Here is a 14,788-nt window from a genome sequence, read left to right on the forward strand (position 1 = left end):
AACTTTCCCTAACAGCAGAACCACTGAGAATGACTGGTCACTATGGCACACACTGACCACCAGGGGGCAGATGCTCAATGCAGGAGCTGCCTCCTGGTGGTCAGTGCTCTCCCACAGGGAATGCTCTGCTCAGTCACAAGCCAGGCTGATGGTTGCCAGCACAGCGGTGGTGGTGGGAGCCTCTCCTGCCTCCTCAGCAGCGCTAAAGATGTCCAACTGCAGCTTACACCTTTTCCCTGCTGGCAAGTGGACATCCCCAGAGGGCTTCTGGGCTGCCAGAGGGATGTCTGATTGCCCGCTTAGACCCAATCCCCCAGGTAACGGGCCTAAGCCAGCAGGTGGTCATCCCCTGAAGGGTCCCAGACTGAGAAAAGGCACAGGCCAGGCTGAGCCCACACCCCCCCGCACCCAAGTGCACAAATTTTTTGCACCGGGCCTCTAGTAATTAATTAAAACAAAAATAAACTCTGTGTTTTGTGTACTCACAACTATAAACCTACTTTCCCCCACCCTATATTTCATTAAATGTGCACCTTGGGATTTTCAATTGAAAATGATATCATTTTAATATTATACTTCTGTTGTGTTTTCTATACATTCAGCATTTGATGCCTATACTTTTAGAGTTGTTATGTATTCCCATTGGATGAATCCTGTTATATGATAATATTATCAGTTTTTTTGTTGTTGTTGTTGTGTTTTGTTTTGTTTTATTATGGTTGGCACACTTATATGGTATCTCTTTTACATTATTTTTCTTTAAAGCTTTGTATCTTTGTATTTAATGTGTATCTCTTATAAACATCACACAGTTGAGTTTTTAGTGTTTTGTCTTTTTATTTGTTTACTAGAGGCCTGGTGCAAGAAATTCATACACGGGGGGCTCCCTCTCCAATCAGGAATGCCTTGGGGGATGTCCGACTGCCAGTTTAGAATTGATCCCACAGGGATCGGTCCTAAACTAGAAGTCAGACATCCCTCTCAGAATCTGGGACCACTGGCTCCTAACTGCTCACCTGCCTGCCGGCCTGATTGCCCCTAACCCCTCTGCTTGCCTGCCTGATTACCCCTAACTGCCTCTGCCTGCCTGCCTGATAACAACTTAACTGCTCCCCTGTTGGACTGGTAGCCCCCAACTGCCCCCCACCACTGGCTTGGTCACCCCTATGTGTCCTCCCTGGACGGCCTGGTCACCCTCAATGGCCCTCCCCTGCTGGCCTGATTGCCCCTAACCCCCTGCCCACCTGATCTCGCCCCCGACTGCCCACTCCTGCCAGCCTGATAACCCCTAACTGCCTCTGCCTCAGCCCCACCACCATGGCTTTGTCCAGAAGGAAGTTGGACGTCCAGAAGATGGACAGTCAATCCAGTCTAATTAGTATATTACCGTTTTATTAGTATAGATAGATTATATAGAATAAAATTGCTTAAATTGGGGAAGAAGCCTTTTTCAGCAGGAGGAGATGCTCTTGGCAGACAGAAATACATAATCCCTATATCTTGGCTGATAGCCAGCCATATGCACTATACTGCCAAACTGGTTATTAGAAAATTGAACCGCTTTTTACACCTTACACCAAATAGCTGTTGCCCTTAAAACCTCTCCTCAGCCCCCACCTTAGGCTCTGTCTTTGCTTTTCACTCAGATTAGGTTCTGATTGGTCGGTTTCTATGCCAGTCAGTTTCAAAAGCTCTACCTCCTAGGCAGCCATTGGCTTCTTGCAGTTCACCTGGATTTGGTTCTGATTGGTCGATTCCTATGCCAGTCAGTGTCAAAAGCTCTGCCTCTTAGGCAGCCATTGGCTCTTCTGGGAAATCCAGAATGGCCCTGCTGACAGCTGTCTCTCTCTCGGGGACTATCTCTGGGCTTGATCTGCAGTCTCTGCAGCAGCTGCTGATCAGGCCCTGCCTCTCTCTCTCTCTCTCTCTCTCTCTCTCTCTCTCTCTCTCTCTCTCTCTCTCAGCCTTGCCAGCAGCTGCAGTGGCTGCTGATCAGGCTCTGCCTCTCTCTACAGTCCTCTCTCTGAGCCTGATCTGCAGCCACTGTGCCTGCTTCACTTCGCCCGCCCACCCGCCTGCTGCCAGTCTTGCTGTGATAGGAGTCTGTGGGCCATCAGGGGAGGGACTGAGAGGTGCTCCATGCACTTCCTGGTGACCGGTAGTCCCTGTGGTCCTTTAGGTCATAATGGCCCTAGAGTATTATTAGTATAGATTATTCTAATCTTACAATCTTTGCTTTATGGTGGACTATTACATCAACATATGATATGTTGGGTTTTATAGCCACTACCTCACTTTTGTTATCTGTTTATTGCACTATTTCCGCCCCCCCCCCCCCGCCTTTGTTTCTTATTTCTTGCTTTCTTTTGCATCAATCAGGTATTTTCATATCATTTTACTTTTCTCATCTATTATCTTGTCAGTTCTCTGTCCTTAGTCATTGCTTTTGTTGTTACTCTAGAGCAGGGGTCCTCAAACTTTTTAAACAGGGGGCCAGTTCACTGTCCCTCAGATATTCCACACATGCGTACTGCGGCCCGGGACGAGTTGGCTGCTAAGCAGGACAGGCAGAGGCAGCAAAAACACCCGGCGGGCCGGATAAATGGTTTTGGCGGGCCGCATGTGGCCTGCGGGCCGTTGTTTGAGGACCTCTGCTCTAGAGATTACATATTTTAATCTTTCTGAGCAATGACTAAACTTTATAACAATTTAACTTTTTTTAAAATATATTTTATTGATTTTTTACAGAGAGGAAAGGAGAGGGATAGAGAGCTAGAAACATTGATGAGAGAGAAACATCGATCAGCTGCCTCCTGCACACCTCCTACTGGGGATGTGCCCACAACCAAGGTACATGCCCTTGACCGGAATTGAACCTGGGACCTTTCAGTCCGCGGGCCAATGCTCTATCCACTGAGCCAAAGCAGTTAGGGCAATTTAACTTTTTTCCTTCCTACTTTTTGTGCTGCTGTTACTGTGAAGAAAGGAATTCATAACGGAGGCCTGAGGCTGCTATCTTTAGAAGGGCCTGCTCAGCTGACATCTGGAAACTTTGATTCTGAAATGCTCCCTAACTGATGTTGTTTCTCTGTGCCTACAGTGTGATTTATAGTGAACATCTGCTTTCCTCTGAGAGTCCAGTAGTTGAGCTAAGTATGCCCACATGAAAAGCTCCCAATAAAAAATCTAAACTCTTTGTCTCAAATGGGTCCCCCTGGGCAGAAATACTGCACTATGTTGTATTTTCTCTGTTGTAGGGGTGGTACTCTCATTGGAGAAAGCGAGTATAGGAAGCCTATTCCTGGATTGCTCCGGACTCTGCCTATGTCTTTTTCCCTTATTGGCCCAGCTGTGTATCTAGCGTTACTGTGTTTCAGCAATAAACATGAGCCAAGGGGCCAACTATACGCTGAGTCTGTGAGTCTTCCTAGTGACTTACTCTACATGTGGATGGTCTTGGGGATCCCCAGACAATTGCTATATATTTTATGTGCACATATGTCGTAAACTTCATAAGATTTTATCATTTACTTAAAATGTCATGGTATTGCAAGCTTCCTTTGTCCTTCTTTTATATATTTCCCATTGACCCATTTGGGATCATTTATCTTCTGTCCCTGAATACGTATCTGTTCTCTTAATTTTTATGTTTGGAAAATGTTATTATTTTACCTTTATTTAAGAAAAATATAGTTGCTAAGTACAGGATTCTACACTAGCAATTTTTTTTCCCATCACTTATGAAACTAATGATGATTTTTCTACAAAAGGTTTAAACTTTTCTTTTGTCTTTATCAGCACTTGATTATGATTCAGTTACAAGTGGTTTTCTTTAAATTTGTTTTAGTTAGGGTTTAAAAATTTTATTTAAGTGGTGATTTGATGTATGCCACAGACCTATAAATGTAAGTTTCATGTATTTTTATTATTTCATATTAACCAATCCAGTGTCTTCATGGATTATAAATTCACATTTTTAGGTTAGATAGTTAATAATACTCATGGACTCATGGGGTTCTTTGTGTTCATTTCTCATGTTGCTCCTTTCCTGCCAAAATGTGTATTTACTGTTAATTGTTTTCTTATATTTTCACATAATTTATTTTTAAATAAATCACTGTAGAACTGATTTCCCTTAATTTTATGTTTCCTTAATATATTATAATTAATTATGCACAAATATAAACAGCATTTAGAATGCTTATGAATAGTGCTTTATATACATATCCATACGTTTTGTATTTTTACTTTTACTCTTAATCATTTTAGAAAATATTAATCTTCTTGTATAAAGATACATAAAAATTCTTATTTTCAACTAACTGAAAAGTAGCATGTTTCTTTTAATTTTCAGAATGGTGGAGATTTATTTATTATTATGTTTTAATCTTTCTTGTTGAAAGTATTACATAGGTCCTCTTTTCTCTCTCAGATACTCTCAGACTTCAATTTTTGAGAAAGTTATATCAATTAAAACTAGGTGGTACAACTGTTAAAATTACTAAATAGGCCAATGAAACAGGTTAGTCTTCCAGCCCGCTCCTGTCCTTCCCCACCCAGGCCCTCACAACCCCATTGTCTGTGTCCAAGGGTTATGCATATATGCAACAAATTCATTGGTTGATCTCTTCCCACCCACCCTCCAATGCCTTCCCTCTGAGGTTTAACAGTCTGTTCATGCCTCTATGTCTCTGGGTCTATATATAAACATATTTATAAAATTATCTTTAATTCTCTACTCTTAATTAGAAAATTCATGTTGCACATTTACTAAGTGAGTTAAGAATTGTGAATGCTCATCAGAAATACTCACATAATCCAAAAGTAGTATCTGAGATAATACACATTGTTTACTAAACACTAGTCTTTTTAAAAAACTTTAAGCTTTCCATTGTATAACTGCACAGAAGTGAAGAAGCAATTTTACAGATAGCATTGTATAAATATGACTTTCATAGTTTGATTTCTCCTAGTTTATAATATTCAATAACTTCAAATGCTTAACTCTTGTATTTGAAGATCTTTCAAAATAAAAATTCAAAAAATATAATTATGACCCATTTTCTATATAAATATATGTTATTTATATACCTTCTACAAGAAATATAATCTGCAATCCATTTTGGGTTCTATGTGATTAAAATAATTGCCAGTCTGCATTCTCAAATTCTTAGATTATTGAGACAAATTTTCAAAGTATTGTACATTTTCAATCATGTTAGCCATTTACCACAAAAAAGTATGATAAAATGAAAGTAATTTCCTCAAAAATGGCTAAATAAAAATATTTTGATTATAAAGTATATTAAAAATTATAAGCTACAAAAAGAGAACCTAATTATGAATTTACCAAAATATATATCATAAACCAACTGAAATCTAAATAAAAAATAAAACAAAAACATTAAACTTATAAACACAAAAGAGCCTCAGACAAACTCAGATTTCACATGATTTGAGTTAAGTTGTAAAATAAACCACAGTGACAACTTTCTGTCCTGGCATACTGCTCTGTGGATACTTTCCTTACTCCCCTTGAACTTTGATATCTCATCTCATTGGATATTCTTCTAACCCTGCTCTGTCTTTGAATTTTCTTAGCAGTCCACCTTCCATCATGTGAGTACCCTCTTCATCTTAACAGCCTCTAAAAATTATGATAGCTTGTCCCTTGCCCTTAGCCCCTGTGGGTGCATTATTTGCTTTGTCAGATTTTGCCACCTCACTTGATCACTGTATCATGCAGAAGATGTTTTTATTCTACTAAAGCTCTGACCTCCATATATTAAGCTGCCTTTCCAAGTAGACACACCCTTCTTCACTCTGCTTGGTGTTCGCTGTTCTGTTTTGAGCATTTTCACCATTTGTAAATGTCCTTCTAAGCTTTCTCGGTTCTGACACAGGGATCTAGGACATCATGTTCCCCTCCAACTCAGCATGATATACTACCTTGCATGGCACCATCTAATATTTTTCTGGATTAGATGATAATGACATCAATATCAATTTCCTGATTTTGTAGATTAAATTGTGATTATATAGAATAATTTTCTTATTTAAATTAAATATATAATAAAGTATTTGAGGATACTAGGCACCATTTTGCAACTTGATCTCAAATGTTTCAAGGAAATGAAGAGAAAAATAGGTACTGCATTATTATAATAGGCAATAAACAATATTAGACTATTGTCATGATTAACATGTTATGATAGTTTTGCAGAAACAAAATGAACAAGTTTATTTAATTTCGAAAGCCTTTTTGCCTAGCATTTTAACTCTGTGCAAATGCTGTAAATGTATTGAAGGGAAAAACTCAACACTTTAAGACTTAAAACCTGCCAATTTTATCTCACCAGTCCCATGTAAATACCAAATCCTCTGCTATTTTCTCTCTTCCACAGCAGCAATCATCTAATTGAGCAAAATCTGAATTTATAGCCTCTAATTTTGTTATTCAAATAAATTCAAACTATGCCTTTGTTGTAATTGTTACTGTACCCATAGATCACCAGCTGCAAAACTTCAGCTCATCTCTCCATAAGTCTCCCCTGTCCAGTACTTTAGCCCAATGTTTCTTTGGTATCTCTTTGATATCTCTAAAAAGATCATGTTAGTGGAGAAGTTTGACTTTTTAAGTTCCTTTTAGTGGGAATGATGTTTTCCTTTCATTACTCAAACAACTTAAAATTGAAAGTCCCCATTTCTAAAAGTTTTACCTCATTTTCACACTACACAAACTTGGTTTCTTAAGATTTCCAATACAAAAGTAACTTATGAATTATGATAAAAAATTAACTGTCTTCAACATTCTGCCTTTCAGATATATAAAAAATTATAAATCAAAAGATAAACTTTAAACTTTACTTATGATATGATACAAATGCATCTTTTGGGAGATTGGGGGAAAAGGAAACTCAATCTTGACATTGTTTCTATGAAATATAGATATTCAGGATAAAATAGAAATGAATTAGTATATACTACCTATCTTACTAGCATAATATTAAAAGCAGTGTTCTCTTATTTGATTTTATAAACATTTTAAATTACTTACATAGTTATATCTCAATTTGTTTCCTCTCTCTCTCAGTGTTGCCAGAGTTGACAATAAAATAAATAAATACAGCCAAGCTAGTGTGTCTCAGTGGTTGAGTGTCGACCTATGAAAGAAGAGGTCATAGTTTGATTCTGGTGAGGGCACATGCCCTGGCCAATCCCCCAGGGGGCGTTCAGGAAGAAGCTAATCAATGATTCTCTCTCATCATTGATGTTTCTAACCTTCTCTCCCTCTCTTTTCCCGCTCTCTGAAATCAATAAAAACATATTAAAAAAATAAATACATGCAGTCAAATTTGAATTTTAAACTGAAAAAAAAAAAAATTCTTATAGCATATGTATGTTCATGAAATAATTGGGATATACTTAAATTTAAAAAGTGGACTTTGGCCCTAACTGGTTTGGCTCAGTGGATAGAGTGTTGGCCTGCGGACTAAAAGGTCCCAGGTTCGATTCTGGTCAAGAGCATGTACCTTGGTTGGGGGCACATCCCCAGTAGGAGGTATGCAGGAGGTGGCTGATTGATGTTTCTCTCTCATCGATGTTTCTGACTGTCTGTCCCTCTGTCTTCCTCTGTAAAAAATCAATAAAATATATTTTAAAAAAAATAAAAAATAAATAAAAAGTGGATTTTGCTTAACTAAAATCCACATTTAGCCAGTGTTTTATATTGCATCTGGCAAACTTACTCTCTCCTTAAGGTCAGAAGTATATATTGGTCAGAGGAAGTAAGTTTTGTGAAGATAATGGGTGATTTAAAGTCAACTTATCCTATATAATAAAAGCCTAATATGCAAATCAACTGAATGGCGGAATGACCGGTGAACCGACTGGTGGCTATGACATGCACTGACCACTAGGGGACAGACACTTAATGCAGGAGCTTCCCCCAACTCGCAGGCCTCAGGCCAGCCAAGGTGGGTGCCAGTGGGGGCCCCCCGATCACCCTGCCGGTCACCCCATAGATTGGCCCTGATCCCCAGCCGGTCCTAGGGACCCTACCCATGCATGAATTTCATGCACTGGGGCTCTAGTATAAAATATAAATCGCCAGAAAAAAGCTGATAGTTAATAAACCTAAACAATAGAGAAGAACCAGAAGAACAAAAATGCCATTATGCAGAATACAGTGGGCTTCAAAAACTTTAAAGATAGATAAGGAAAACCCTGGGGGCGGGGGGAGAAGTTTAGTATATCTTAAGTAACACAGAAACATTATATCAATATCTAATGACAAGCCTGACATCTTTATAGGATTGTTTAAATATACTTTAGTAAAAATAGAAATATAGTTCCAAGCACTATCTAATTTCGCACTCAGATGCAAATAAATGAGAGCATAAACTGGGTGTGTGTAAACAGGCAGAAAAGTAAAAGCAATTTTCATAAGGTTGTAGTGTGTTTATTACCTGAAATATCAGCATGAAATACAGTTAACTTAGTTGATGAGCATGTTAACTGATTTGATTTACATTAGCTATGCTCAGTTACAAGGCTGTGGCTTCCTTTAGTCTATTAAATAAAGGCATTTTGCATCAAACAACTTTGTGCTAGAGACAAATTTAGGTTAATCAATAAGAATTAGTTTCTATTTATGGTGCTATAGCTTGCAAGACTTTAAAATCAACATTCATGAAACATTCTGATTGTGAATTTTGTTCGCTGGCCTACTGTCAAAGATTTTTTTCTATGTTCTCAAAATATAATTTCTTAAACACTTTACTTACTTCATAGTTATTTTTTTCACTTATTTTTATGAACTTTGAATTACCTGTGGCAAATTTTCTAATTGTTTTCCTCACTACTGTAGTTCCAAATCCCAGTATGCATATCAACCATCAATGTTCCTTCCAACTTACCAAGAAAATCTATATAGGCTTGAAATTCCCATCTTCCTTCCTCTCCAATTGAAAATATAAGTGTAATAAAATAATTTTCACTCTTTTACACTTTTATGCTCTGCATTATTTCCTCCATGGACAGATGAAAGTGGGAAAGTTATAAAGCATAAGTCATAAGATATAAGGTATAATAAGGGCTAATATTTTTTGGTACTTTTTACAATGTAATTTTATATACATTATCAAATCTAATAATAATGTATAAAATTTGCTATTTTATTCAGATCAGGAACTAAGTATCACAGTTTAAATGACTTGCCCAAAGCCACACAGAAAAAAATTAAATTTGAATTTAGAATATTTGCAAATACATAGGCTTACTCAGAGATTCTTGACCACACTGAGTATAAGTTCTATGCTCAAAATGTTAAATTTAACTAGATTGGAATAAAAATATTTATAAATGCTGCATTAGAAAGGAAGAATGAAAATGAGTATAAAGAATATTGTAGAACAAATCTCTAAGTTTATAAATTTTAATATTGTTTTATTCAGCAACTATGCAAAGACAAGGAGTTATTCATTAATTCAATTATCAATTTCTTCACGCATCCAACAGTCATGATGGAACATGTAAAATATGTAAGATGCCTGAGTAGAATACATATTTACCTCTTGAGGGGGTACTGAGAGGATAGAGGCTTAAGGCGTTTATTCTGAAAGATACTTCTCTAGCCTTGACAATTTTCTTTAATGTCAAGAACCTATCTATACACCAGGAGGAACAAAAGTCTACAATTAATAGTAGTGAGAAAAGATTATACCTATAAATGAAGTTTTGATAGTCAGTAAATAGAGATCAAAGAAGTAACTTAATGTACTCAAGGTGAAAAGCTGAATTCTTTCATTTCCTGGAATTTGTACTGGCTGTTTCTTCTACCTAGAATTCTTGTTCCTCAGGTATAGGTGGTTATTTTTGTTTGCTTGTTTGTTTGTCTTATTTTTTTAAAAATCTTTATTATCGAGAGTAATACAGATGTACTCTTCCTGTACCCTTCCCCCCTTCCACCCGGTTCCCCTCCCACCCCAGGCCTTCACCACTTTATTGTCTGTGTCCATAGGTAATGCATATATGCATATACGATCTTTGGTTATTTCTTCCGGCCCTCTCACCCCCTTTCCCTCAGAGATTCGTCAATCTGTTTCATGTTTCCATGCCTCTGATTTTATTTTATTCATCAGTTTATTTTGTTCATTAGATTTCTTGTTCACTTATTTCTATATTCAACTATTGATAGATATGTATTCATTGCCATGTTATTGTTCCTATTTTTCTTCTTTCCTCCTCCTCCTCCTCCTCCTCCTCCTCCTCCTTCTTTCTTTCTTTCTTTCTTTCTTTCTTTCTTTCTTTCTTTCTTTCTTTCTTTCTTTCTTTCTTTCTTTCTTTTCTTCTTCTTCTTCTTCTTCTTCTTCTTCTTCTTCTTCTTCTTCTTCTTCTTCTTCTTCTCCTTCTCCTTCTCCTTCTCCTTCTCCTTCTTCTTCTCCTTCTTCTTCCTCTTCTTAAAGAATACCATTCAATGTTTTATTTAATACTGGTTTGGCAGCGATGAACTCCTTTAGCTTTTTCTTGTCTGTGAAGCTCTTCATTTGACCTTCAATTCTAAATGATAGCTTTGCTGGGTAGAGTAATCTTGATTGTAGGTCCTTGTGTTTAGTCAGTTTGAGTATTTTTTGCAACTTCCTTCTGTCCTGCAAAGTTTCTGTTGATAAATCAGCTGATAGTCATATGGGCACTCCCTAGGTAACTGTTTTTCTCTTGCTGCTTTTAAGATTCTCTCTTTGTCTTTAACCCTTAGCATTTTAATTATGATGTGTCTTGGTGTGGGCCTCTTTGGGTTCCTCTTGTTTATGACTCTCTGTGCTTCCTAACTTGTAAGTCTATTTCTTTCAACAGGTAGGGGAGGCTTTCTGTCATTATTTCTTCAAATAGGTTTTCAATATCTTGCCTTCTTTCTTCTCCTTCTGGAACCCCATAATGCAAATATTAGTACCCTTGAAGTTTTCCCTGAGGCTCCTTATACTATCTTAATTTTTTTTCTCTTCTGATTAGGTGTTTTTTACCCGAGCTGGTTTGGCTCAGCGGATAGAACATCAGCCTGTAGACTGAAAGTCCTGAGTTCGATTCAAGTCAAGGGCACATGCCTGGGTTGTGGGTTCAATCCCCAGTGGAGGGCATGTAGGAGGCAGTTGATCAGTGATTCTCTCTCATCATTGATGTTTCCATCTCTCTCTTCCTCTCCCTTCTTCTGTGAAATCAATAAAAAAAAGTTTCACTAAATCTCTTGACACACTCATTAATTCCTTTGAAGCTCTAATTAATTCCATTGATGCTCTCATTAAGATCCTTAAGTAACCTTATAACCATTGTTTTGAACTCTGTATCCAGCAGCTTGTTTGTTTCCATTTCTCCCATTTGTCACATGTTTCTTTGTCTCCACATTTTGGCTGCTTCTCTGTGTTTGTTTCTATGTATTAGGTAGAGTTGTTATGTCTCCTAGAATTGCTGGAGTAGCCTTGTGTAATAGGTGTCCTATTATATGTGGTTCTTTTGTCATAGTTTCCAGGCCAGAGCTTTAATATCACTCTGCTAAAATTGTGGCTACCACCTCCACAGTTATCTCCATTCTCTATAACTCTCATTATCTCACACATAGATATTTACCTATTTTTATTACATTATTTTCTGTCACTTGCATGAAAGTTCTATATGAATATGTGTGTTTTTTTATCACTGTGTTATCAGCACCTTGAAAAGTGTCTAGTATAGCATAGTTGCTTAGTAAAAATATAGCAGATTTAATATTTTAGAATAGAGGAGGGATTGCAAGACATACAAAAATAATTCAAAAGAAATTCAAGGGAAATTATGATGTCTCATTTAAAATTCCCCAAAGAGAGATTTGCAAGTCATCCCAAAGATGGTTTTGAATTTTAAGAGTGGCCAAGTTTAAGTGGCATCCTATTTAACCCGTGGATGCCGTAGAGTTATGGGGATTGTCAAAAACATAACACCTGACTCTGGGAAGATAAGACTGACAGCATATATACTCACAGCACAAATGCCGCACATGCAACATGGGGGTTACACTGGTAACAGAGTGGACTAGGGACTGTGGGAGGCAAGCTTTGTAGTCCTACTAAGAAAGTGAGGTTTTCCCTATTTTCCAGGGGAGGATGTGATTGGCTTGTTTGGATAATTCCACAAGCTGCCAGGGCATGGAAACTTCCTTCTTAAGGATAAGCAGGAACTCTGACTTGTCCCTTTAATTAGGAGGCTTTTTTGGCTGGGGGAGCTTTTCTGCATTAACAGAGTACAAAAGAGAATCTGTGGTTAGGTCATTCGAGGTCCTCCAAATTTTAACAGATAGCACGTCAGCACATGTTATGGGCATTAAATTTAGTATTTACACCACAAGCTGATAAAATAAGCTTCTTATATTTTTGCATATGTTGGGTTTTACCTTCAGGACAGGAAAAACTCAAGGGTAGGATGAAGAGTCAAATTTAGGATCCCCTGTTATGTTGTCAACAGTATTTTTTCTTGGCCAGTAGTTCACGCAAATATGTCACATTAGCCAGCTATTACTTAGACTTGAGGGTGAGAGAGGGGAGAAGGAAAAAGAACCTTGTCAGTTAAACTTTTTTTTACACTTATGCAACTTTTTTTATAGAAAGTAAATGTTATTTCTTCTACAAAGGAAGAAAGCAAGTTGTTTTCAGACTTTCTTATAATACTAATGCTAGAAGAAATGGAGCAACAACTTTTGAATTTTTAGAGTAAAAAAAATTCTTACCTATAAATTTAAAAATCCAAATAATGTATTTGTTGTGATGACAATAGAAAATAATTTACATCTATTAGTGGTTTAGAAAATATAACATCTCTTTAAAGTGTCTAAAATAGTTGAAAATACCATTCTGATGAAATACATATTAATCAAAATAACCAGCTAAACTGTGGGGGAATGTGAGTTATTCAATGGAAGATAATGAATAATGAAACAATTAGACTTACAATATTATCCATGATTATAAAACAATGTAAAAATGTTTATGGAAGGTTTTCATATTCACCATTAGATTACTTGACATGAAAATGAAAAAGAAGATTAAATTTGCTGAATTAAGCATTTTGCCAGGGACATGGTCAATATACATATGTAAAAGTTCAATTATATTTGAATAATTTAAGGAAGTTTACAAGTGTATATAAAATATGCACTTATAGATATAAAATATCCACCTATAGATATACTCAGCTATTCATTATGATATGTAGCTATTTATATGTATACAAAATATGAGCTTACATAGATAATACATACTCATATTCCTGAAATAAATCCACCTCAATATTACCACCTAAATATTTTGACATAAGATTATGGATCATTTTATTTTAGTCATTTTAGTTTTCTGCACTTCCAGCACACATTTTAATAAGAAACATGTTTTAATTTAACAAGCAAAAAAAGACTCTTTTGTTTTCTTATAAATATTTTATAAAAAATTTGTTTTCTTCATCTGCTGCCTCAATTTTTGTTCAAATCCCTTCTACTCGGTTTCTTAAATCTGTGGGGGACAGAGATTACTTATTATGATCCTGATGGAAATGTTCTTGGTATAAGAACATCTAATCCCTTCATCATCATTCCTGGGCTCTTTGATCATTGAGTCCCACAGGAAAATTGCTCCTTACTTCTATTCCTCCAAGGCCACCACCACACCCAGTAAATATATAACCACCAATTTAAAAGTCTGTTTTCAAAGTTCTAAGCGTTTTTGCCATTACTTAACTGCAGCTGAGAGAACCTGAGGATAATGCCACCTGAGGAAGTATTTGTAGCTGAGAGGAGCTGACTTGGGATCTCTGGGGAATAACTGATCTTCCAAAGAATCCACTTTCTCCCTCTCCTGTTTGCTTGTGTGACTTGCGCTTAGCTCAGAGATGCCTATTTTAATGAAATGTGTTACTTTCACAGTTTGTACATATTGTGAGAAGTGCTTCTCACCATGTGAACTTCACTGCATCGTTGTGCTTGGAAGTTTAAAAATAAAAATTTTAAGATGAATAAGCACTCAAATAGTCTTGAAACTCTTACTCTTTCCCATCGACATTTTTAAAAAAATTACTGTAGTCATAATAATACTGACATACCTATAAGGTTTTACTAAAATCAACATTCTGTGTTAGCCAGTAATTAATTTACTTACAATCATTTGATCTCTCATACACAGAGTATAAGTACATTTTCTTTGGCATTATTTGCTTTATGATTTATTGGCTGTGAATCCAGTAATTAGTAAAACAAACTCAGTTTCAGATTAGATGTCTGAAATGCTTGTGGAATGGGCCAAAAGGAGCCAGACATATGGTAGGAAAATGGCAGTAGCCTTGCAGATGCAGATATTAGTTGTTTTTGAAAATCTAATTAATCTATTTCTAATATTTATTAGTTTCAGTTGTTCTGTCACCAAATCATAACTTAAAAGATGAACTATCAGGTATCGTGGTCCTCTGATTCAACTAAAATATCCTACAATTCTCAACTCACATTTTCCCAGGAACTCACATTTTCTAATATCAATAAGAAGAAATTCTAACATTCCTCAAATCTCTTGCTCACATCTCACTTTCAGCTGGTATATATGAAGAAAAAAGGAAGGAATCTTTTTTTATCAAAATTATAACAGATCTATAGATGCAAGCATATATAAGTTTATCTCTTTTCCTTTATTTGTCTACTATGGTCTATTAAATCCTATATTAGGGACATCATCCCTTTAATGGCAATCTTTTCAGAAACTTTCCACTTTTTAATGGAATC

This window comes from Myotis nattereri (assembly GCF_964212035.1).
Source record: "Myotis nattereri genome assembly, chromosome: 3".
In the NCBI taxonomy this organism is placed as follows: domain Eukaryota; kingdom Metazoa; phylum Chordata; class Mammalia; order Chiroptera; family Vespertilionidae; genus Myotis; species Myotis nattereri.